Raw genomic sequence first — 27,107 nt, 5'->3', positions numbered from 1 at the left:
GATGCGATCCAACACAAAGCTTTCAAACCACCCCCATTCAAATGGTAGGGGGAGGTGTCAATACCCTATACCGGTATTTTTAAAGGACTTTCATAGACGAGAAGGGTGCGCCTGTAACAGGTAGCTGTCCAGTCCCAAATACCGCTATGCACTCCCTCGTTACGGCATTTAAGATACCGTACATTCAGGGCTCCTCAACATAACACACCTCATTACTTCAAGTTTCAGCATGTACTTGTTACAGTATTTCACGAATATTAAATGCGTGAAATATACGAGGAAATTAATTTATTAAATTATATAGTAAGTAATTTGGGTGCGTGAAATATGCGATGGCGTGAATTACGCGAGTAAATATGGTAATTGTGTTTTTGATGTCGGAACTTAGACGACTGCATTGAGTGCAGTAGTTACATAGAAATTGTAATGTAGTGCCAGGACTAACACTCTCTCAGAGTGCTTTTATTTTTATTGTATTTAAAAAAAATTACTGACTTGACATTAATTTCACACAGCTGCAATACTGACTCAAGTGTTGGAAAAATATTTTTCAAAATCCTACTGGGATTTATTACAAACTGTTGCTTTGTGTGGTCTTTTGTTGAATAATAATAATAATTGTGGACTCCATACTGATACTTAATCAACTCTAGTAGGGATGTATTGATGTATAGGAATTTCTAACTGAATTTAAACATGTACACCACTGTAATTCCAATTCTGTTGGAAAATTATTTGTCCAGTTGGCACTAAGATATGTTACTTTCCATTGTCTCTTTTAGTCTTCTTGTGTTAATAATATTTGACGACCCATACTTATTCCTAGACAGCTGCATTAGGGGCTCTAGTGTTTTATAGAGATAATTTATAATAATAATAATAATAAATTTAGCCCGTACACATCCCGTAAGGGCAAGGGCCTCCTGTTGTCACAGGGAATTGCTCATAAATAGGCTCCTAAGGTGAGCGAGTCCTTGGGAGCTTGGTCATATTACTGATATTTCTTCGTTTCACTGTTCCTGACTTCCCTCTTCGATCATTTCTATTATACTCATCTCCCACACTTCCTCATATCACTTCACACGAGTTACACTCACTGTCGTTGACTTTCTGTCCTATCTGGTGCTTGTTGATTCATGTTTGGTGCCAGCTGCCTCCATACTTCTCTGTCTCGTGCCACTCTCGACCATTGACTTCCCGCTCTGGCTCTGAAGTAGTCCGCCCATCTGGTTTTTTGTCGTCCCACGTGCTGTCGTCCTTCTCTCAGGTCCCACATTGTGATGCGATTCGTCCATTTCTGGTGATTTTATAGAGATACAGTAGCCTAATTCATTGCAGGTCTTGTGCACCTGCTGCAGTGCTCTTGTCTTGTGCTTTTACATGATAATTGATTACAGACTAATAATGATACAGCTGTAATACAGACTGATCTATTGGAAAAAGTATTTTTCTGATTGATCATAAGATAAATTGAAGAGTGCGATCCCAAAAGTCGCTCTTCCATTTGGCTATTTGTATGACTTATGAATTTTTTTAAGTCCTCTATTATATTTTAAGCTTGTTTTCTCTTCATTGTTCTATATACATTTTAAACACTAATCTGAGTCTGATTCCATGATTCTGGGAGCAACAGTAACAAATATAAATGATACTCGGGAAGAAATTAAACACAGAATAAATATGGGAAATGCCATTATTATTCGGTTGAGAAGCTTTTATCATCTAGTCTGCTGTCAAAAAATCTGAAAGTTAGAATTTATAAAACAGTTATATTACTGGTTCTTCTATATGGTTGTGAAACTTGGACTCTCACTTTGAGAGAGGAACATAGGTTAAGGGTGTTTGAGAATAAGGTGCTTAGGAAAATATTTGGGGCTAAGAGGGATGAAGTTACAGGAGAATGGAGAAAGTTACACAACGCAGGATTGCACGCATTGTATTCTTCACCTGACATAATTAGGAACATTAAATCCAGACGTTTGAGATGGGCAGGGCATGTACCACGTATGGGCGAATCCAGAAATGCATATAGAGTGTTAGTTGGGAGGCCGGAGGGAAGAAGACCTTTAGGGAGGCCGAGACGTAGATGGGAAGATAATATTAAAATGGATTTGAGGGAGGTGGGATATGATGGTAGAGACTGGATTAATCTTGCTCAGGATAGGGACCAATGGCGGGCTTATGTGAGGGCGGCAATGAACCTCCGGGTTTCTCAAAAGCCAGGAAGTAAAGTAAAGTAAAGTAAATCTGAGTCTGATTAAGTTTACAATTTCTTTACTTCAGGAAATTACCTGGCTCTCTCCCTAAACAATGCCAATTCTTGTCTATAAGTTTGTGTTATTGTGCATGTCAGTTGAAAACTCACTCAGTCCGTAGACCTGTGTATAAAAAAAAAACTAGCCAAGTCCTTTCATAAGAATGAACTGAACGCGTTTTGAGATTCCACTGTACAAGTACATTCGTATCCTTCATGTGCTATTGTTGAATACTATTTGACGACTTCATAGTGTTACTTAGACAGCTGCTATAGGAAGTGTAGTGTTGCATAGAGATATGTAACTTCGTTGTAAGACTTATACATGTCTGACAATATTCTTGTTTTTTACTTTTACATGTTTATTGACTTTACATTATTATTTATATAGTTACAATACTGATAGAAGTGTTAGAAAAATATTTTTAAAATTTGTAGATTTGTTTTCTACATTCCTATTCTTCTTGTGGTCTTCTTGCTATGAATAATAACTGAAGACTTCATAGTAATCTTTGAATGGTTGCAATAGAGAAGGGATTGTTGCACTGAATTTGGGAACTTCTTGGCAGGAATCATACAATTTAGACAGTGTTTTTTTTTTTTTTTTTTTTTTTTTTTTTTTTTTTTTTTTTTACTTAATAATTGACTGTACACTAAAATTATACATCTGCAATACCATCTGAGCTGATGGATAAATATTTTTCAAATTTATACTAAAAATTATTAGTTCCCATGAATCTTAAGGTCTTGTTGTGATGAATAATATTTGACGACTTGATACTGACACTTAGACAACTGCAATAGGAACTGTTCTCTTGAATAGGAATTGTTAACTTCATTCCAGGATATAAACAACGCCTGTACTGGTTTTACCTTTACATAATAATGGACATTACACTAAGTAAAACCTATATCACTGTAATACCGACTGAGTTGTAGGATTTCTTTTCAAATTTAGTCAAATATTTATTACTTCCCCATGCTTATGGTCTTGTTCTTTTTTTTTTTTTAATAAGAGATGGCGACTTCATATTGATAAACCATCACGGCCATCACTGATTCGACCTTATGAGAAGTCGCCTTTTCTCTGTGAATCACTAAGGAAATGCAATTGTCGTTTGAGTGTTTCCGCTTGTCCGCACCTTTCCCTTTGGGTCCTTATTTTCGGTGTGAAATTGAAGTCAGCACTCAATTTTGTTTCGTATTCAATACATATGACTCGGCTACAACCCAATGATGTAAATAAATTATTTTGTACCTTAACGTGGTAACGCCACAGTCTAGTACATACAGTCACGAAGCTTGAGTTGTGAGGGTACTAGGAACAATAGACTGTGCAGGTACTATTTCACATTGTCTGTGATGAGGCGATAGTAGCGATCCTAGTGGTTAGCAATTAACTATGGATGCATATTTACTATGTATTGAGTTTCATGACTGTATATACTAGACTGTGGTAACGCTGTAGGCTTAGTAAACAATTACCCTAATAAAATACCTATTTGTACTGTGCAAATGTTGTTTGCTGGTAAAGCTCCCTGTGAAGCAGACTTCAATGATTTCAAGGAAAAAATTGTTCTGGGGCTGGGTATTGATCCCGTGACCTTTGGTTGAACGCAGCAACGCTCTAACCGACCGAGCTACAAGACGCCTTGTCTGGCGTCTTGTCAGCCCACTTGAGTTATGTGGATATAAAGGGAAAAATTGAGACAGTGTGAGGTGAAGTTCCTGGTTAGCTCAGTCGGTTAGATCGTTGGTGCGTTCAGCCAAAGATTCCTGGGTGGATATCTGGCCCCAGAACAATTTTTCCCTTGAAATTATTCAGCTATTCGTATTAATTTTTTTTGTCTGCAAGTGAACTTCGAGACAAAATTAATATTGTTAACCAGCATGTGGCTTTATTAGGAAAGTATACTGATTTTATTCCTTCCCGGAATACAGCGTTTGAACCATCTTTATTTAACAGTGAGGATAACGGACATCATTGTGCGAAGTGCTTCAGTTTGAGTTCGAATATTACATCAAAGAGGGAAAGTAATCATAATGATTTTGGAGTTAAGATTAGTGAGGAAGTAGTTAATAGTGCTGATCATAGTGAATGGCGATATTAATGCAACTTCTGAAGAACAAAGGACATCCGTGTTTCACGAACATACAAGACCTAAAAGACGTGCCATTAAGGTTAGAGAGTTGATGCTTGAGATTGAGAAAACAACCAGAGTTAGCAACATATAAGTTGTATCCCCGTCAGTCTAACATCTGGAAATCCGTCAGAATCAGTCAAAATTTAAAAAAAAATAAGACTCACTCAATATATCTATATAGAAATAAAGCAAATATTAATGAAACTTCCCTACTAATCTTGATTAAAATAGTAATAATAATTCATTCATATCATCTGCTTCTAGTTATGCAATTGATGTGCTGGGTTGGTCTACGCTCCCCCAAAAATTAGACAATTAGAAATGACAGCAACAAAAAAAAGTCAAAAGACAATGCAAATCGTAATTTTCGCCAGAAAACCCGTCCCCCTTCAAAGCTATTCTTTTTTCGTCCGCTACATTGAAATTCCGTCAGTTTTGGCGGAATTTTCGTCCAGTTGGCAATACTGAAAGCAACACAGCACTACAAGGTTTACCCAAGACAAGTGTTGCCAATTCAGCAGTTTTCCTGCTAGACCTGGCGTTTTTCTGTGTTACTTTAGCGGATAAAATTTATAAAATTTATATTGCTGATATAGAGTTTTACCAGATATTTTTAGCACTTACAGTGCCAAAACAATTTCGTTTTACATTGGCAATATAGCTATTTAGGGGTTTCTACACTCTGTTTTAGCGAGTTTTTAAGAATCTGGTTGGCAACACTGCCTAAAACTGTTCCACACGTGTATAGACGAGTGCCGTAAACAAAGACTGAGAATGTAATTAATTTTTTGAAACCTAGTTTTCCTATGATTTCTATTGAGAAATTAATATCTAAGTATCGCAGATTATTCGTCGTTCAAGGTTGATTTGTACGCAGAACATATGGAAGCATCTGTGGTCTAAGATCGCCTGGGTTAGCACCTCTCCGGCAAGAAATCTCAAGAATGTCAGTGTAACAGGTAATATTTTTAATATCTTAAGTTCAAATGTTCAGTCGCTATGTAATAAACTTACTGAACTCTAGATCATTCTTCATGACAGGAACTATTTAGCATTTGCTGTAGGTAACATAACATGGGTTGGGAAAATTTCAGTATACGGATTCCTCACTGACATATCTTAATATATTAAAAGGACGCGCTTCCGTACAGGGTCAGCGGCAAATTGGGATTATGACACTTTTCAGTGCCAATCAACTATGATCTATATTTCGTTCCATAATGTCTGACACGCGACGTAAACATTGCCGGCAGAGGAGGAGGAGAGAAGTAGAATTGCGATTCAACCAATGACAGTTATCTGTCGGCAATGAAATATGGTGTTGCCATATTTCTCAAGTACTGTGTGAATTTTCAAACTATAAATATTGATCTGTTTTGTCTGGAAGAACATATACCGAGGCCACAGCTGTTATTTTAATTGCTTTTAAAATAATTTTAGTAGACTAGTTTTGTATCGTACCCCCAAAAGAGACAAAAATATATTTTTAAATCAATTTGAACGGACTTTTTAAATGTGTTGCTTTCTGCAAATTGTTTTTATCTAAACAAAAGCCCTACTTGGGGACTAGCATACTTATTTTACTAAAGAAGGCGATTCGAATTCTTATATCTTTCAGTTATAACACTCTGTAAGCCGTTATTTATTGCTGAAGGCATAATTAGAGTTATTAATCCATACATCTCATTGTTTGCTAAAAACTAAATACAACTTACCGGTAAACCATTTTAAATGCAAGTCCAGTAAGTTATACATTGTTATTCTACAATAAATAATCATCTTGTTGTGGCATATACTTACTCCGTGGTGCTAGAACCCATGAAGAGTCTTGGCCCCCTTTAACAATTTTGGTCCAAGCTGCTCTATCTCCAGCCTTTCTTCTCCAACCTCGTATCCCCAGTTCCGTCAAATCATTCTCCACATCGTTCAGCCATCTTGTACGAGGTCGTCCCCTCATTCTTCTCCCTCCTGGATTCCCCGAAAATATTTTCTTCACACCTCTGTCTTTCTCCATTCTTTACACATGCCCTAGCCATTGGAGTCTTCTTGCATTAATTATTGATAATAATCCCGGTCACTGGGGGGATCATCGTGCTAACCACACGATACCTCCATTCTGGTTGGATGATCGTCCACCTCTGCTTCGGCATGTGGGTGTGATGGCCTCACAGCCGGCTGGTCACAGGCTATAGCGCCACAAATTATTACTAATCCCGGTTTATGATACAGTACTTGTAGCTTGTGGTTTGTTCTTGCTCTCCAAATACCTTGATTGTTAACAGCTCCGTATATCCTTTTCAAGATTTTCCCCTCCCACACACTTAAAACTTTTACATCCTCCTTTAATAACGTCCAAGTTTCCGATCTGTACAAGACTATTGGTGTATCATTGTTTCATAAATTACTATTTTGGATTTTTTTGACAGCAATGACAATTTCAGTAGAGGAAGCAGTGAGAAATAACATCTATTACCAGCGGTCACTCTGTGTTTGATCCCCATGTACATATCATTCTTCTCTGTTACTACGGATCCCAAATATGTTGTGGCATATGCTAGATTATTATGTAAGATGATTTTTTGTTTCTGGGCAATGACTGAAATTTTCTAATTGTTTAGGGCCTATGCCTAAAAAGTATAGAAGGTATGTCTTATTCATCTCAAAGTTTGGTTTTGTTACCAGGATAATGGTTTTTTTTTAAAATTCAACTGCAAGATAGGCAATTGAAGTCATAAAAAGAACATGTGAATCAAAATTAGAACGTATTTACATTCAACTTGTACAAAAACCAATACAGTATATTAGAAATGAGTGGTTTTTCGAGATTTACGTTTATACACAACATTACTTTCACGAATAGAGTCCCTATCATGTTATTGTACTGTCCTTGTAGCAGCGTTCAAAATCATTATAGCCTGGTGGAAACGCTCACCTTGCTCCTCTGGATATGCTCCCATATTCTCCTTGAATTGATCAAGGTGAGCATCCAGGATATGGGATTGAGTGACGTCCTGCAGTCCATTATGCTGTACTTCTTTACCAGAGTCTCAACCAACTGCACATAGTTTTCTTCCTTATGATTGCCCAGGAAACCCGAAATCACTGTAACAAAACAATTGCAAGCTGCTTTCTCCTTCCTAGAGAGCTTATTTGGGAATTTTATAGTCTTCTTAATCTGTGGTCTCACTCTGATCTTTGTCTCAGGTAGCTGACAGAACAAACTGGTGAGGTAGGCCTACTTGAAAGCGGTTGATTCCTTATCAAGAGCTTTAAGGAATTGTTTATAAGTCCCAATTTGACATGTAATGGTGGCATTCACCCCCACAGTGAACTGGCCACAAACATTGCAAAATGCATCTGCCGGATGCTTAGATCCTCTAGATGCCATCTCTTAAATAGGCTATAAATAAATACCGGTACATTATCTGGGTAATTTATATTAATGAACAGATCTGTATGTTAGTTCTAATACACTCAACACTGGATCTATTTGTAAAGTAATAAAAACAGGACATAAAAATAAAAATTGGTAGGCTATGAACATATCTACATCGTCTCGTACATAAAACTGTACTTTGTGGGGAATAATTAACATTGTCTACAATTTTCAGACATAATCCATTAGAAAATAATACTTAAAATCCAGAAATAAACAAAACGTTAAAATTATCCAGGAGTAAGAACTGGTATAACAATTTTTCCATTAACCTGTTTAACAGGCTGCCTTCTGACAAGGGAAAGGTTTCGGCTCGAACAGGAATTTTTGGTTAAAAATTTGTACAGACGCTTACTTCATAATGGTGATGAAGACCGTAAAAGCATTCATTTGTGTAACTCTCCGTTTGGTTGGTATTGGTCAATACACTTCTTTAAAAATGTAGCCTACATGAGGATTCTGTACAAAATGCATGAAACAGCATGGAGCAGAGCAATAAGCACAACACACAGAAGCAACACCTGAACAATCTTCTGAACCACACTCCAGTGCTGAAAAATCAAATGCCACCTGAATTACATTTTTGAAGTCCGAGACTTGTTTACAATTCACGTAACCAACTGACAGCTGGGAATACTGAAGCATAAGGTGGTATACTGGAGCAGACAACTGGTTATGAATAACAGAGTGCATTTTCATTATAAACACTCGATTTCCCAAGTTAAGTTCTGGATTTTCAGCAAGAGTCCTTATGTAATCTGTTATCTTCCGAGCATATATTTTGTATTTTCTAAGGAAATAGATATTCAGAGGCTGGATATATTTAGTTTTTTAGGTGGAATAATCATACATTCCATGTCCTAGCCATGAATGATTCATTTATTAATGTTGTGTCCTTGTGTGCATTCTATGACTCACACAACAGTGTACACTTTTGATTAGCTGCAATATTTTCAGACAGAATGTTGGAGAAAAATGTTCTTAAATGGGCTTTACACATTTTACCACTCGCACTAGCTTCTAGGCTAGGCTAGGCATAAGGGTAAGGTATCCCATCCCCTTAACTTGTGCAGTGCTGTCTCCACCCCTCAACTTGTACAGTACTGTAAGAGACAAACCACACATTACACAAACGAATGCTTTTGAGAGCTTTACAGAGATGTAAAGATGGACCTGTAAACAAATTTTGGATACGAAATTCCTGTTCGAGCCGAAACCCTTCCCTTGTGAGGTCAACTCTGTGAGTGTGAACACTTTTAAAACAGTGTTATATGACTGGCTCATACAAAATCCCATTTGTAGTCTTGAGGAATTTTATAATACTCCTCTTGTAAATACAACATTTTTTATTGTATTTGACTATACTTATTTTGTGCATTTGACTATGTTCATAGCACTTACTTGGTGCATATGACAAATAGAGAATAATTATGGTTATTATGAATAATAATTAATTGACGACTTCATACTGATAGAGAGCAGTCTATGACATTCTCTATGGTAGCAAATGGGCCCGGCATCAGCGCTTGTCATTCCCAGTGAAAGGGGTCCAATACAGTTGCTAGGATCGGCTATTAAAATTACAATATTCATATTGTTTACTCACATTGACCACAGAAGGTGTTGAAAATGATGTCCCTCTGCTGCAACACATTTCTGACATCTCCGAAGGAAATTGGCATTTACATGTGCAAGTTTTTCTTCTGTAATTCTCTCGATTTCTCGTACAATACTGTCTTTTAACTCCTGGATTGTGTGCGGATTGTCTTTGTGTACTTTATTTTTTAGGTTTCACAATAGATAAAAATTGCAGGCTGACAAATCGGGGGACCTAGAGGGCCCTAATCCTCTACAAATAACCTTGCCCTCGAATGTTTTGGTTATCAAATTCAATGTTTTGGTTTTTGCTGAATCCTGCCTGAAATAAGCACTCTGACACTCGATATCGGTGAACTGTTCAAAAAATGGGTTGAGTATTTGTGTTCTGTAACTGTCACCATTGATTGTATCATCGAAAAATATCTTCTTCTTCTTTCTTGGCGCTACAGCTCATTGTGAACCTTGGCCTCTTCCACGATTTTCCGCCAGTTGTCTCGATCCTGCGAAATTGCTTTCCAATTCCTATATCCCATCTTACATATGTCTTCCTCAACTCCATCCAGCCATCTTATTCTTGGTCGTCCACGGCTTCTTTGGCCCCCAGGATTTCCATTTAATATCCTTTTAGGAATTTCTACGTCATTCATCCGTACCACGTGCCCAGCCCACCTTAATCTTGCTGCTTTTACTATTCTTCTAATAGGTGGATCTTTATAGATGGAATACAACTCATTATTATATCGCCTTCTCCATCTTCCTCTCTCGAATACTGGGCCAATTATTTTACGGAGTATCTTCCTCTCAAAGGCATCCAAATTTCCAGCGTCCTTTTTTGTTAGGGACCATGTCTCAGCAGCATATCGAAAAATATAGAGCTTATAATTGTATGTGTAATTATAGCACACTGTATGGTAACCTTCTCTAAAGGAATTTCGTGAATAAGATAAGAATTTTCTGTATTCCAATATCGATTGTTTTGCGTTATAACATGACTAAGTAAGTTTAAAGCATACTTCATCTGTGAAAATAGGCTAATTACTGTAGGATACACAACGCCATTCGCAACACTTTGCAAAACCCAGTTACAAAAATTCACACGACTCATATTATCTCTAGGTTCTAATAAATGACAATTAAATATAATAGTAATAATGCCTTTAGTCTTGGTTTCATACAAGGCTATTAGCCCGGCCCAACGTACGCAGGGGGCATGTAACCGTAACTGTGTGCAGTTGGGTAATTCTTGGCAGACGCGTTCTCGTCACGGGGGTGAACACTGGTATAGTGACTAAGTGCTGCCAAGGACCCAGTCTCTCGGGGAATAGCGAGAGCCCCTGTCCAGAGATACGGACGAAGACCTCAACGGCAGCATAGGCGACGAAGATATTCTTCCAATCGGCATAGCTGGCGGAAGAGGCCACCCTTCTACTCGGGGGTTAAATAGAGTGGAAACTGCTGCCTTGCGGTGGAGAATTCTCCAAAGGCTAAGGGAGGAAACCCTGAAAGAAAACCCGGTCCTCCAGAGTGGGGGTTATGCGGCGGGCCAGTAACTCGCCCATGTAAAAAATATAAGTACTAAAAATGCCAAAGGAATAATGTCTTTGGCGCGGAACGGGATAAACCCCAATCCTTGGAAAGGCAGAAGAAGAAGAAGTAATAATAATAAGAAAGAAATTAAATAAAAAATTAATTTAATGTAAAAATTGAAATAAATAAAATGAAAGAAAACAATATACAAATAAAATGAAAACATGTAAAATTAAATTCATTCTTTCATTCATCGTTATCATTCCTCAATCACAGCCAGACGCAGATCATGGAGAGACAGACACTGCAAAGGGTTACAGCAGAACTGCACCTTGACACGTGGGGACGCTGGACCCTACCGCTGCTCAGCATCCAACGACTTCAGGCAGGACGAGATGATCGTCTATCTCACAGCGAAGGGTGAGTTTCATGCATGATGTACCATTGTCGAAAATAACTGCTGTCCTTGATGTCGGCTCTATCGTTTTTATCAGATGGGTGGAAGGAAGTAGTTCCAGTAACAGCTGCATTAGTTGAGTTTTAAAGTTTAATAATTGTTACGTAAACATAATAAATAAATAAAAATTGAAATCCTCTATATAGTCATAGCGTATTTCCTGTGACAGAAAGATATCAGTGCCTCAAATAATAATTCTATTTATAGAGTATGTTATAATATGCAAAAGTACCAATTGATTTTGAAACGTGACTGCATGAGTATCTGGTTTAAAACAAACAAACTGTCGTTCAATATACACTGCCCGTCAGAAGTTTTTGGACTTATTAAAATCTAATTTACATTGAAATACAGAGCAAAGAAATTGGAAAGAAATGTAAAATGCTCCTGGTGATTATACAGACGAACCCTGTTCTAATCCAAAGCTCTAACCATTGTAAGGTATCATCCCTTCTCGAGTGTGGTTCTTTCCAGTCCATGTCACTGGTTGAAAGCTAACCTTTCAAGAGCGAATTACAGGCATCCATAAGGCCACAGTGGGGCCAATTATAATAATGGTTTAATAATAATAATAATAATAATGGTTTATTTTAACTGGCAGAGTTAAGGCCATTCAGCCTTCTCTTCCACTCAACCAGTATGATAGAGAATTACTACAATGCTATGAATATAACATAATTAATACAATACAATACAATACAATTTAAAGCAATACAATACTACAATACAAGACAATATAATACATAATTAATATAATACAATGATAATTCTTTTCATCTTCACAACATCAATAAAATAATTATGTAATAATAATAATAATAATAATAATAATAATAATAGTAGTAGTAGTAGTAGTAGTAGTAGTAGTAGTAGTAATAATAATAATAGTAATAATAATAATAATAATAATAATAATAATAATAATAATAATAAGAGTAATAATAATGATCGTCATACTTAAATTAAATTAAATTAAATTATTAAACTCGATCACAATTATAACTGCAATTTGACTGTGCCCGTAAGAAATCGTTTAGCCTTTTCTTGAAAGTGGTTATTGTCTGGCAGCCCCTAATCTTCTGAGGTAGAGAATTCCATTCACTGGGGACTGAGACAGTAAAAGAGGATGAATAGTGGGATGTTCTGTGGGCAGGAATTGCTAGGATTTGGCTCTCCTGTGACCTGGTGTTTAGATTGTGATTGGAGGATAAGTATTTAAACCGGGAACGAAGATAATTTGGAATATAAGTGTGGAGAACTCGAAACAGAAGAGACAGCGAATGAAGTGTTCTACGGTTACTAAGTTGCGGCCAGGATAACGATTTGAACGAGGGTGTAATGTGGTCAAATTTGTGAGCATTGCTGATGAATCTGACACACATATTGTGCACACGCTGCAGCTTGTTACAGGAAAAGCTGGCAAAAAGTCCAAAAATCAAATTGCGGAATTATTTCAAATAAATATTGTTCAAGAAAGCTAGATACCACCTGCAACATATATCGGTAAAGAAGACTCATTGAGTAGCTGATAAGCAGAAAGAGTGCTGTGTTTTCAAGTTGATATCATTTTGTTATGTGTTTATCTAAATAATTGACATGAGTCTTCACCTGGAGATATGTAGTTTGCTGTTTTACTATTTCTAAAGTAATAAATATATTGAGGAAAAGACTTGGAAATTAGAAATAAAAATGCAGTTTATAGATATATTGCTACGATTTCAGTTATGTTCTGGGCACATCCGGGCTATAATTTTAACTTGTTCTGGTACACAAATTAGTCGTGTTTTAAAAACAGTAATAACATTTTGCGGATATTTGGAGAATTCTGCTGTATAACACTTTCTTTAGAGCATGTGTTGGCCAGTTATTTTTACATTCTTAGCTAAATACATCATTTTCTTTAATATTTTCTTCAGGATCTGGCTGTAATGATATTTTATTAGCAAGACGGAACCCTGTACGACGTAATAAGAAATTCTGACAAGAAAAAATTGAAATTAAATTGTGATCTTTGAGGAAATTTATGCAGAAACACATGAAATGCCCGAAAAATCTGAATTCAGCTTATAAATAAGAGGCTATTAAGATTTTGTCTCTGGTTTCAAAAAGAAATGATAGGAGTCCAGCAGGAAAGAGGAAATATTTGTTCGAAGTAATAGAAATTGTCTGGAAACTTGGATTAAATTCCCGAACTACTTGACTAACGAAAGAAAGAAAGAAAATTGGTCGACCACAAAAAAATTTGGAAGATATTAATGAAGGAGTGAAACATCAAAAAACTAGAAATATGTGGCTTCAGCATTCTTTTGGGGAGCTTTCGTATGTTGCCCAAATGAGTCTTTGTTCTGTTGGTCATTTGGAAGCTTCCAAAGATGTTATGATGACTTGACCAAAATGAGCTTCAAAATATGGAACTGCATAGAAGCCAGTAAACAGTCAAAGGACCTGAGAACTTGCAGCAACCGAAGCATTATCTATATTTATTTAGGCTAATCTTACAAGAGAACAGTACAACAAAAGTAGGAAAAAAAGACTTGTCTCGATTTCCTTCTTACAAAAGAATTCAGTCTGCCAAAAGAGAGTGTTATCTCGAAAAAGAAGCAATTATTGTCACTGAAAGTTCTTCTGAAGTAAAACTACAAGCCCTGTTGGATCATACTGATTAACGAATTGTAGAAACTCAAAAGAATGCTTCAATGAATCAAGGATTAGAAAGGGCGGGGGAAATAAATGGGGAACTGATGCAAATATATTCATTTCATGTCTAGTGCCTTTGCGACTAACTGTAGACAAATGTGGGACGGACGAGCAAATTTTAATTTGGCAAAATAGAAGGTAATTTATTGACGAGATTCTGTAGGCCCATCAAATTTCAGTTTGAGCGAAGAAGCACAAGAGGCCTATAGTAAAGTGTTGAAAAGATACAGAGAACGTTTCACAAGAAAAGTTTCTCGAGAGAAGACCATTCAAGATGTGCTTAATAGGCTATTGATTGCATTTGAACCGTACATTTCAAGCATGGAAGAATTGCACATTACTAGGATGTCATATTTTGATATGGTACTGCCACCAAAAACACCGAAAATGAGTCAAGCAATGGTATTTCAGATTCTGACTGACAACTCCACATGTAATCTTTGTTATTCCCTATTTTTGTATGTTTAAATCTATACCTATATGTTTAGTTGATTGTAATGTAAATCCACAAGTTATAATTTTATTTTAAGATTTTTATAACTGTAATATTTTGCCACGCTTTCAGAAGTCGAAATTGCGATAGAAAATCTGAAAAAGTACAAGTCTCCAGGTATCGATCAAATTCCAGCAGAATTAATACAAGAGGGTGGAAGTGCATTATATAGCGAAATTTATAAACTTGTACTTGCTATTTGGGAAAAGGAAATTGTACCAGATCAATGGAAGGAGTCCATAATTGTACCTATTTTTAAAAAGGGGGACAAAACCAACTGTGGTAACTTTCGAGGAATATCACTTTTGTTGACGTCGTACAAAATTTTGTCCAATATTCTTTTGAGGAGATTAACTCCGTACGTAGATGAAATTATTGGGGATCATCAGTGCGGTTTTCGGCGTAATAGATCGACTATTGATCAGATTTTTTGTATTCGGCAGATAATGGAGAAAAAATGGGAGTATAAGGGTACAGTACATCAGTTATTCATAGATTTCAAAAAGGCATATGACTCGGTTAAGAGGGAAGTATTATATGATATTCTTGTTGAATTTGGTATTCCCAAGAAACTAGTTCGATTAATTAAAATGTGTCTCAGTGAAACATACAGCAGAGTCCGTATAGGTCAGTTTCTATCTGATGCTTTTCCAATTCACTGCGGGCTAAAGCAGGGAGATGCACTATCACCTTTACTTTTTAACTTCGCTTTAGAATATGCCATTAGGAAAGTTCAGGATAAGAGGCAGGGTTTGGAATTGGACGGGTTACATCAGCTTCTTGTCTATGCAGATGACGTGAATATGTTAGGAGAAAATACACAAACGATTAGGGAAAACACGGGAATTTCACTTGAAGCAAGTAAAGCGATTGGTTTGGAAGTAAATCCCGAAAAGACAAAGTATATGATTATGTCTCGTGACGGGAATATTGTACGAAATGGAAATATAAAAATTGGAGATTTATCCTTCGAAGAGGTGGAAAAATTCAAATATCTTGGAGCAACAGTAACAAATATAAATGACACTCGGGAGGAAATTAAACGCAGAATAAATATGGGAAATGCGTGTTATTATTCGGTTGAGAAGCTCTTATCATCCAGTCTGCTCTCCAAAAATCTGAAAGTTAGAATTTATAAAACAGTTATATTACCGGTTCTTCTATATGGCTGTGAAACTTGGATTCTCACTCTGAGAGAGGAACATAGGTTAAGGGTGTTTGAGAATAAGGTGCTTAGGAAAATATTTGGGGCTAAGCGGGATGAAGTTACAGGAGAATGGAGAAAGTTACACAACACAGAACTGCACGCATTGTATTCTTCACCTGACATAATTAGGAACTTGAAATCCAGACGTTTGAGATGGGCAGGGCATGTAGCACGTATGGGCGAATCCAGAAATGCATATAGAGTGTTAGTTGGGAGACCGGAGGGAAAAAGATCTTTAGGGAGGCCGAGACGTAGATGGGAGGATAATATTAAAATGGATTTGAGGGAGGTGGGGTATGATGATAGAGACTGGCTTAATCTTGCACAGGATAGGGACCGATGGCGGGCTTATGTGAGGGCGGCAATGAACCTTCGGGTTCCTTAAAAGCCATTTGTAAGTAAGTAAGTAAGTAAGTAATATTTTGCCAATAAGTTTATCAGAAACTTGACTTTTGACAGGTAATAAATACTATGATGATTATTATTATTATTTTGTCATACATAGGCCTATAGCCTATATTTCTGCCCATTATCTTACCTAAAATCCACTAAAATAATTTTGCAACTTTCCCCCCCCCCCCCCCTCTTGGCCTCACTGTGGGACATCCATATAGCTACAATTTTCTTTTGTTCTAACTCCCATTATTCGCAGATTGTAAATGTTAGGCTTTGTGTAGTATCTTCGAGCAGTAAATGTTGCAGAAATGTTACAAATTAATGTATACAGTAAGTATTTTGCTTTGTAAAATGACACAATTTAAATTTTTGTCTTTGAAACAAAAATTTTAAAATGACTTTATCGTAAAATGAAATTTGAGTCACTAGTAACCTGAATATGAAGATCTTGATATAAATAAAATTAAGATATTGTAACGTTTTATACTGAACAACAATGTAATTTTATTATCTCAACAATAACTCTTCACTTTCTACACAGTAACACAGTATTTATTAGTGCACTCCACAGACGACAATGACAATTTACCGTATTGGCCCGAGTGTAAGCCGCACCCGAGTATAAGCCGCACCCTTAATTTTAGGGGGAAAGGAGAAAAAAAAAAGAAAAATTGAGTGCAGAATGAGAAAAAAAGGAAAATTGAGTGCAGTGAAATTTACCTGTCACATTATCCAGTTACAAAACTGTTTACACTATTTAAACACTTTTTCTTCAATTACGGTATTACGTGGGTAAATCACCAAAAATACCGGTACAACTAATCACCGTCTTCTCCAATGTCACTGCTGACTTCACTACTACCGGTACCGGTATTTGTTTCATCACTGTCACTTTGTTCATTACTCTCCGCCCAAAGTACGTCGTCCTTACTGCCATCCAGAGCATTAGACAGGCAGCATTTCTTGAAGCCTTTGATGATTGAATCTGGTGATATCGTGTGCCATGATGAGAGAATCCACTCACACATAAGGCTGACAGATGGCTTCTTGATCTTCCCAGATGGAGTGAATGCATGACCCCCTTCTAGAAGCCAATCCGAATACTGTTTTCGGAGATGGTCTTTAAAAGGCTTGTTCACGACGACATCAAGCACCTGCAATTTTGATGTCATACCTCCAGGTATGACGACTAGGTCTGTGTTCAATGCAGTAATTTTCTTCTTTACTTCGGGTGTGAGGTGACCTTTAAAGGCATCCAATACTAACATAGCCCTCTTACAGAGCAGCGCACCTGGTCTGCGATTCCAAACCGTAGCTAGTCAGTCCATCATTAGTTCGGTTGTCATCCATCGTTTCTCTTGGCAACGAATCACTAATCCCTTAGGTAAATTCTCCTTGGGCATAGTTTTACGCTTCAGAATAACGTACGGAGGCAGTTTTCCTCCATCTGCCGTAACCGCCAGCATCACAGTGATTCTTTGTTTTTCATTTCCAGTTGTTCTCAATGATATGTTTTTCGCCCCTTTATTGTCAACTGTCATATTGCTCGGCATGTCCCAAAATACGGGCGTCTCGTCAGCATTGCCGATCTGGTGTAATGGGTAAGAGTGGCGCTGACGCAATTCAATGACGTGCCTCTGGAAGTTGATGAGTTTCTCAGTAAAATCCTCTGGCAGTTTCTGTGCTAATGAAGTGCTTCGTCGGAGAACAAGGCCACTTCTACGCATAAACCTGCGGCACCAACCTATACTCCCATGGAATTCTGTCTGTGGAATGTTTAGGGTCTTCGCTATTTCCAACGATTTTACCTGGATTACTTGTCGAGAGATAGGCATCCCTTCTTTCCTTTTGTCTTGTACAAAGGAAAGGACCCTACGTTATAGTTCAGGGTATTTCCCAGCCTTGGGTCCTCTGAAAGATTTTCTGGTTGTATTGGCATTTTTCAGTTTATCCTCCGAGGCGATCCAGCGCTGCACATTAGACTCATCCACACTAAACTTTTTGCCGGCTTCTCTATTAGACGTACTCCTAGCATGACGAATAACTGCAAGTTTGAAACTAGCGTCATAACTGCGCCGAATTCCCAAGCTTGTTGAAGCTTTTCTTTCTACGTTTCCGCTCATAGCTTAACCCGTAGCTACGTACAAACTGTTTTAATCTGTCCTATCATACAAAAGAGTACGATCACTGTAATATGAAGACTGGTACATTGTTGCGTCATATACCATACGACTGCTGACAATTTCAAACACGAGCGCGTGGCATTGTTGCTCCATTTCAAAATGATAAAATTACCGGTAGCAACATGCGCCACATTTCAAGTTTAAATTTATCGGCCGCGCAAATAAGCCGCACCCCAACTTTTCGAGTTTGAAATTTGAATAAAAAGTGCGGCTTATATTCGGGCCAATACGGTACTTGGACTATTACGAACAACAATGAACTGTTAATCTTAACTAATATTTACAAAGCACTATTTACAACACAGAACGGTCAGTTCTCAGTTCACAGCTCGTTTGTCTTGGCTAGTTCTTCTAGCTCAGTCACTCGCATTCACAGAATCTCGAACCACAGACCTTCAGCGACGATCCGCTGAACTTCGAACTCAGGTCCCCCAACTGCGGTCCACTGCACTCGAACTCCGGGCTTCAGGCTCCACAGTTACGGACACAACTAAAGTCGCGCTCTGGTCTCGAAGCTGGCTTCACTGCTACACAAGACTGGCTTACTGACTGAATGAATGACGTTCACTTGCGTCTTCTCTTTTATAACCACAGTGACGTAGACGAGAAGGTTCCACGCGTGTCCAGAGATAGCACTCTCGAACAATCCAGATCCCTGTCCTCTCTGCCAGCACCAGATGCGCGCACAACCTCCCCTCGCGCGTCGCAGTAATACACCGCCCCTCTACCCTCTCGGCATCCAGATGCTCCCCTCGCCGCCACACCTAAGCAACCAACGGACACGCGTTCGAACCCCGGTGTAGCTGTCACAATATATACATTTGGCTAAAATGAAAGTGGCTGGCGTCTGAGAAACCAAGTTCAAATTGGGTATTTCTGTGAGCACTCGGTACAGCCAGACTTTGTTCAAAAGATTGCGTAAATTCTTCTAGTAGTTATAATGGGGAACACAACTATTAATTACTGAAATCTTCCGAGAAAATAATTCATATACGAGATTTAAAACAGACAAATCGTTCAGAGTGTTTAAACATTGAATGTTGTAACACAAACACTATATAGGCCTACTGTATACTCAAGTGGAGTATGACCATTGCTCATTACTAGAGCCCGGATGTTTAGGCATCTATAACAGTTAAAATAGGCAGGCAAAAAAGTCAATAAAAACGTAAAAAAGACACAATAAAAAAAAAGGTAAAGGTATCCCCGTAACATGCCATGAAGGCACTTGGGGGGCATGGAGGTAGAGCCCCATGCTTTCCATGACCTCAGCACTAGAATGAGGTGGTGTGGTCGGCACCACGCTCTGACCGCCTTTTACCCCCGGGAAAGACCCAGTACTCAATTTTATAGAAGGCTGAGTGAACCTCGGGGCCGTTCTGAAAGTTTGGCAACGAGAAAAAAATCCTGTCACCACCTGGGATCGAACCCCGGACCTTCTAGTCTGTAGCCAGCTGCTCACAATATTTGAAAAAGGCATAATATGTTTTAGCAATAAATTTAAATTATATGAACATGACTCACATACTAACTTCCTAGGTGACACATGTTGACTTATAAAATATTTTTCGCAAACCTTACGTAACAAAACTGTTCCATCCTGGGCACCAGATTTATTAACGTAAGCATGAAGTTTACTTTTCAATGGTTTACTGAATTTAGGCATTCTAGCTAAGCGATATTATACCTTTTGTCACCCGACAATAACTGACTGTTTCTCACTCAAATTTCTTTCTGCAACAATAATAAGCACGTATAGCACAAAATTGTAACAGTAAGATTTGAAAATATGGACGCAAACAATTGAAACTATTACGTGAAAGCTTCTATGAGAAAGAACTTAATATTTAAAATTATAAAACTTATTGTTGGTACCGTGAAGACATGACAATATTATATTTGTAACTGTGGATTGTCGATCATTATTCATATTACACCAATAATATTAAAGCACATTATTAGCAGATTAAGCACCGAAATAAATTACTTTTATTTACTATTGTTAGTGAAGTTAGTCATTGTTTCAAATATTTAAATTTCGTACACATCACATTACAATTAATTAGGACATTGCAAATAATCAAGAAATATTGCTTTAAAATGACAAGAAAGGCATTTATTAGTAAGGAACACCTTAAAAAGGCAAAATAGGCAAAATAAAAATTGGCCCTATCACTTTGATTTACTCCGAATCACAGTTATATCTATGCAAATAATGATTTACTTGTACCCAGTAAAAAAGGTATTTTGCTAAACATTTGGGGTGTGCTCATTAGAATGCCATTCTGACTGCAGTAAAGCTCTTAGTGTAGTTTGTAGAGTGATAGCTAAGAATTCGTGAGGTTGCAAGTTGAAATCTTCGTGGAGTTACTAAACTTTTTTTGTTGCCTTTTAAATGCATCAGTGAAAATATAACAGGTTTTCGTTATTTTTTTATCTTGAGAATACTTATCGCTTTATTATTTTTTTCGTGTTTTGACGCTAGATGGAAGTAACGCTAAATGCGACAATTAGAGGCTTTCCTATGAAAATGCTGTGTTAATTGTTTTATTTATCCCTGTTGCATAAGTAACATTCAGTAAATATGTTGATGGTTAAATAATTGACAATAATTAATTTGCAAGTTGTGTTACAGGGAATATGATTATTATACTAATCTAAATCTGTAATCAATCATCAGAGTCTAAACGTAGTAATTGTAAACAAGAAGAAAAACCATAATTGTGATGACAAAATATATTCTGATTTCCTGGCATTATAACGAGAAATTTTCGCCAATTTTGTAATTATCTGTAAGTAACATGAATGAACATAAGTAGTTTAATCACTGCTCCACGCCAAGCATGCTGTGTTAATTATTTTATCAATCCCTGTTGTTTTACACTGTATTGTCTAAGGAACATTGAGTAAATTTGTTGACGGCAAAATAATTGGCAATAATTAATTTGCAAGTTTTGCTACAGGGAATATGATTATTATACTAATCTAAATCCGTAATCATTAGGACCTAAACGTAGTAATTTTAAAATAGAAGTAAAAACCTTAATTCTAATGAAAAAATATATTCTGATTTTCTGGAATTATAACCACAAATTTTCAGCAATTTTGTAATTATCTGTAAGTGACATGAATAAACATAAGCAAAATTATTTGATTATATTACACTAAAAGGAGTTGTAAAAATAGAACAAAGGAAAAAAAAAATTCACTACAGAGATTCGAAGCATGCTGTGGAGGTAGCCCAAATCAGCGTCTTGTATTATGGAGTTAACTAAAGCGGCTCAGGGAGGTTTACAGTAGTGAACTGCGCACTCACCCAAAGGGACTTGCAAAATTTTTGCTGCTCAAGAGAGCGGCCACCTTCATTTTGACGAAGTGTACTGTTTCGTTTTCTTACATTTTCCCGTAATTATGTATTTTTCACAATACTCTTAGACTAGACACTAAAGTTAAAAAAAAATCGACTTTGTAGGGTGGTTGAAACTTACCAGACCAGATAGACACAGTAATCGTGAACCTAGGTGCACTTAGAGAGGAGAGGACCTGACCATAGTTATCAGAAGCAAGAAGAATTTGCAATGTACTGTAAGTCATAACAAGAATATCATTATGTCAATACACTTAAATGAAGCTTAAGGTCAATTATGGATGGAGGAAATAATTTAAATACCGATATATATTTGAATATATTGCAAATTATATATATATATATATATATATATATATATATATATATATATATATATATATTCCAGTAAATATGTCCATGTAACCAAACGATTACTTACTTACTGGCTTTTAAGGAACCCGGAGGTCCATTGCCGCCCTCACATAAGCCCGCCATTGGTCTCTATCCTGAGCAAGATTAATCCAGCCTCTACCATCATATCCCACCTCCTCAAATCCATTTTAATATTATCTTCCCATCTACGTCTCGGCCTCCCCAAAGGTCTTTTCCCCTCTGGCCTTCCAACTAACACTCTATATGCATTTCTGGATTCGCCCATACGTGCTACATGCCCTGCCTTCTCAAACGTCTGGATTTAATGTTCCTAATTATGTGAGGTGAAGGATATAATGCGTGCAGCTCTGCGTTGTGTAACTTTCTCCATTCTCTTGTAACTTCATCCCTTTTAGCCCCAAATATTTTCCTAAGAACCTTATTCTCAAAAACCCGTAATCTCTGTTCCTCTCTCAAAGTGAGAGTCCAAGTTTCACAACCATACAGAACAACCGGTAATATAACTGTTTTATAAATTCTAACTTTCAGACAGCAGACTGGATGACAAAAGCTTCTCAACTGAATAATAACATGCATTTCATAATAACATAACCAAATGATTATCAATATAAATATAGCACTGTTTCCAAGTATACTTTTTTTTTTAGAAACATCTCATTATTTTTTGTATTTCTACTTTTCTACTTTGGGATAATAGCTAATATACAAATATACTAAATCTCCTTCATCCCCCCCTTTTTTTACAAGTAAAAATTTTGTCGATTGAGGCTATATAAATGGTAATTTGAATCATTGTTACGTCACGAGTAGTGAAGTAAGAATTCGTTTATTCACCTTATTGTGTATGTATGAGTCCAGTAAAGGATAGGGTACTGCAGTTAATAGATAAATACAAAATGCTATTCAACAGGTAATAGGGAACAGAAGGTTCCCAAGTGAGTTTTTTTTTTCTCCCCCCTCCCGCGTGTTTATGAACATGTGAGAATTGTTGGAAAAGGTAATGTGTAGATATATTTGTATTATCATTCTGAAATTTGAAAAGTGCAAAATGGACCCCGTCGTGTTATTCCTTCCACTTCCTGTACACTCCGGACTGCTGAGGCTTGATTGCTTCAACCTGTCGTCAGGCTGCTGGTGCTTTATCAGCGCCTGCTGCCTTCGGACTGCTGGTGCAACATTGCTCCTGCTGTCTTTCATTGTGTACTAGGGTTAGAAGGACGAAGGGGGTGAAATATGCCGCGGACCAAATATCGATACGTGGAACAGGCCAACCACTTGCATACAATATCTGTATTTCACGAGGGGTGGGGGTTCTGCAGCCGTATATATACGGCAGTATTGCGTCACGGGTGCGCTTGCGAGTAGTTAGGAATATATTATCATAAGAAATTATCGTAACTCTATATTATATTTTCAATGAATAATTATGATTTCTTATTATTATATCTATCAAATGAGATCTAAATAGGTTCATAATTACAAATTTCGGAACAGGTCCAGTTATCCACGGTATGTACTTACACCGTTTTAGCACAAATATCGGTACGAAGCAAGCATGGCTTGAGTATGACGTAGTTGAGAATAATTGTCTTTGTCGTTTACGCATCATGACGCAAAAAAGACTTACGTGACTACCGTCGATCACTATAGCTAAGCTCAAATGGAATGTCTAATAGATTTTAATTAATATGCCTAAACTTATCGTTATTCGGGAAACTCGGTGAGAATCGTGTTACATTTCTAATGTCGAAATGTTTTACATTCTAACAGAGTACAGTCGTATATTTTTAGTAGGTTATTTTACGACACTGTATCAACATCTCAAGTTATTTAGCGTCTGCAGTCTTATATGAAAAGAGTGATATTTTTAGTGCGTTATTTTACGACGCTGTATCAACACCTCAGATTATTTAGCGCCTGAATGAAATTAAGGTGATAATGCCGGTGAAATGAGTCCCGCTATAGTTACTCAGCATTTGCTCATATTAGGTTGAGGTGAAAATCCCGAAAAAAAAATCTTAACCAGATAACTTACCCTGACCGGGATTCGAACCCGTACCCCCTGGTTTCGCGGTCATCAAAAGAGTGATACAAGATGTACTGTTAACAGGTTAACTACAAAACAATAGTGCAAGCCTGTTATGGTATGTTCGGTTTAAAACATAAGATATTCTTCTCCTGTACATGTGATGATGTGATTGTTGCAATATTTATTAATTGTTATCAATGTTATTGTAACACTTTTTTTTTTAAATTCCCGCACTAGCAAGGAAAGGTTTGCCAACAGCATTCAGATAATTTATGGAATATTATGCAATGGAGTTTGGTTTGTAACAGTCAGTGCTCACTTGTTAATAACAAGTTATGTTTCTTTAACGAAGGAGGCTTTATTGTAAGAAAGCGTAACATCATTCAGTAATGGTGAGATGAGCATAAGCGAATTTACAAGCCATGCAGTTTCACGCGACATATTTTCCCTTCTGTCTCTCATTCCCACACACAAAACAGTACCCATTACAATATTCCAAGTTCTACTTTTTTTTTTTGTCCCTTTTTGGGTTCCCATGTACTTCTTTTGCTCCAGTAGGGTTGGCAGCACTGTTATCATCTTCGTAAGTAAAATAATAGACATCGTAATAATGTAATTTGCAAGTGTACATTTTTTTTTTTTTTTACAATAAACTTACTTAAATTCTGATATTCCTTTTTGGTATTGACATTAACATCATAAGAGTGAAAAGCATAAACGTAAAATTGGAATGATAAACAATATCTATATTTTAAATGCCATAATATTATGATGTTCCTAACCAAAATGATTAAATGCCATAATATTATGACATAGTTCCTAACCAAAAATGAAAATTATAGTGGAGGTAAAGTGAGCTTAAATGATGCAGTAGGGAAGAGTGAATTGGTGCTAAACACACTGGTACAAGTACACCGCTGCAGTGAGTGTCTTCTACCTAACAACGTAATCATGTTTAAATGTAAGTGAACAGTACTTGGAATAATTTCACAAGAATTTGAACGAGATTTGCATATTACTTAGAATGTTACACAATTGATGTGATACAATCCTTTTATAGTAAGTTCCCATTGCAAGTTATTCGAACATTCCAAACACCAACGGTGATGGTGACAGGGATAGAATTTTTATGTACTGAAAGATATAATAAGAAAACAGAATGGCAGTACTAGGTTGCGCATAGAAGTCCTATCCATAAACATATGTCATACTGGTATGAAATTCTTGTTTCTCTTTCCATTTCAGAACATACAAATAAAGTTTTGATGGCTGTTTTGAGGTCAGACAAAATTCCTTTGAGTGTGGCAGTTTCTCCTGCCTTGGAGAAGAAACGTTCCGATGGCATTGAAGATGCTTCATTGCCAGCTGACACAGGTGAAGGTAGGTACACTTGATTTGTTGATAGAGTACAGCTTCAAATTCGCTAAAGCAATTGACATGAAATAATGAAGTTGATTTTGCATTCCATCCTTGAATGTCTTTTTCCTCTTACATCCAGTATGAAGAAGATTTTTGTGGTGCTGCCAAAGGGTCAAATTCTTCATTTGCATTATTAATACCATCTGAGGATTGTGAACTCTAAATAGCATTGATACTTGATTTGATAGTAGACATTTAATTTCTTAGATGGCGCATTACAGTTGCCAGATCTAATCTAGGATCCAAAAGTGTGGATGAGGCCAACAAAAAGCAGTGTTCTATTTGCCGAAACTTTCTTTTGAATTCGAACAGCAGTTGCTCTTTCATTGTTTTCTCAGGTCCATACTTCGGCTCCAGTTTATTAAATTGCTAATAACTACACTGTACCAGTGTAATCTGTTTACTGACTATGGCATACTTTTGAGAAGTAAGATGCTTTGTCATGGCCTCCAGTGGTCTTAGAAGATTTATGATGTCTTGCCCTTGTTTTTTCTGAACTGAAGTCAACATACTGGAGCATGCACATATTTGAAAACAAGTTGTCCTACAAAACGTGTTGCTTTAAAAAAATCTCTGAAAAATGTTGTTTTTACATCTAGAACGAGTTTCAAGGACTTCCCCTCAGATATTCCTGAATTTCGTTGCAGTTTCCTGAGATCATCACTTGCATTTTACAGTACATTTAAACCAAGAAACTAAACTCCTACATTTTGAAATCCTCCGTTTGACGCCTTCTGCATTTTTTAAGGAGTTCTCGCACATTAAATTGAAGGTAGCCTATATGCAAAACATGGTAAGTACCAATATATGACGATTTTTCCCAAATGTATCAACTACAACTTCAATCATATTTACACCATTGTCTGTAACAACCACTTTCTCTTTCGGAAGTAAAAATTCATCCAGAACTTGCCCTAATCTTATGCCTACATATTCTGCTCCTTTGTAAAGTGTCAGCAAAGTGTCACTCCTAAAAAAACTTTTATTCTGAATGTCTGTCCATATATCTGTTATTAATGCAACATGATTTAAAGATGCTACTTCAGTCTTAAGTTAAGTGTGTAGTTTATTTAATGATGCTCGCAACTGCCGAGTTAATATCAGCGTTGCCAGTGTGCCAGAAGTTTATCCCACAGGAGTTCTTATACATGCCAGTAATTCTATTGACATGAGCCTGTCGCATTTAAGCACATTTAAATGTCATTGACCTGGGCCGGGAACGAATGATCTATTATCTATTAGGTCTTTAACTTTATATCTTGAAGTTTATGAGGGGCAATAACTTTTATCGTCTTCCCTCTACAGTACTAAAGGGTAGGTTATTCTCGACAATAAATTTTATGATGGCTTCGGTAATGTTTGCATTCTTGATTCCACCTTCTGGAATTAATATTATTTATAATGACTAAATACGGCTTGAGTATTCATCAAAGTGAAATTCCTAGGTACCCAAGACATAAATAGAATATTCTTGGAAAATTAACCGGTAAAACATACACTTGTCGAAATTTCTACTACGTGCCC

General features: G+C 36.9%; 1 long non-coding RNA gene across 2 annotated transcripts; it reads left to right on the top strand.

Annotated features, from left to right (window-relative positions):
- The first annotated feature begins 5,127 nt into the window (after positions 1–5,127).
- On the top strand, positions 5,128–25,689 carry LOC138702689 (uncharacterized). 2 transcript variants are annotated; one of them, XR_011332857.1, is made up of 3 exons: positions 5,128–5,357; positions 11,237–11,380; positions 25,410–25,689. It is a non-coding gene; the product is annotated as an uncharacterized lncRNA (long non-coding RNA). The 2 variants fall into 2 exon arrangements; XR_011332858.1 differs by lacking the exon at positions 25,410–25,689 and adding an exon at positions 21,866–21,971.
- Positions 25,690–27,107: the final 1,418 nt, after the last annotated feature.

This window comes from Periplaneta americana, chromosome 7, assembly GCF_040183065.1.
Source record: "Periplaneta americana isolate PAMFEO1 chromosome 7, P.americana_PAMFEO1_priV1, whole genome shotgun sequence".
NCBI classification, from domain to species: Eukaryota; Metazoa; Arthropoda; class Insecta; order Blattodea; family Blattidae; genus Periplaneta; species Periplaneta americana.
This window is presented reverse-complemented; position numbering and strand designations above follow the sequence as displayed.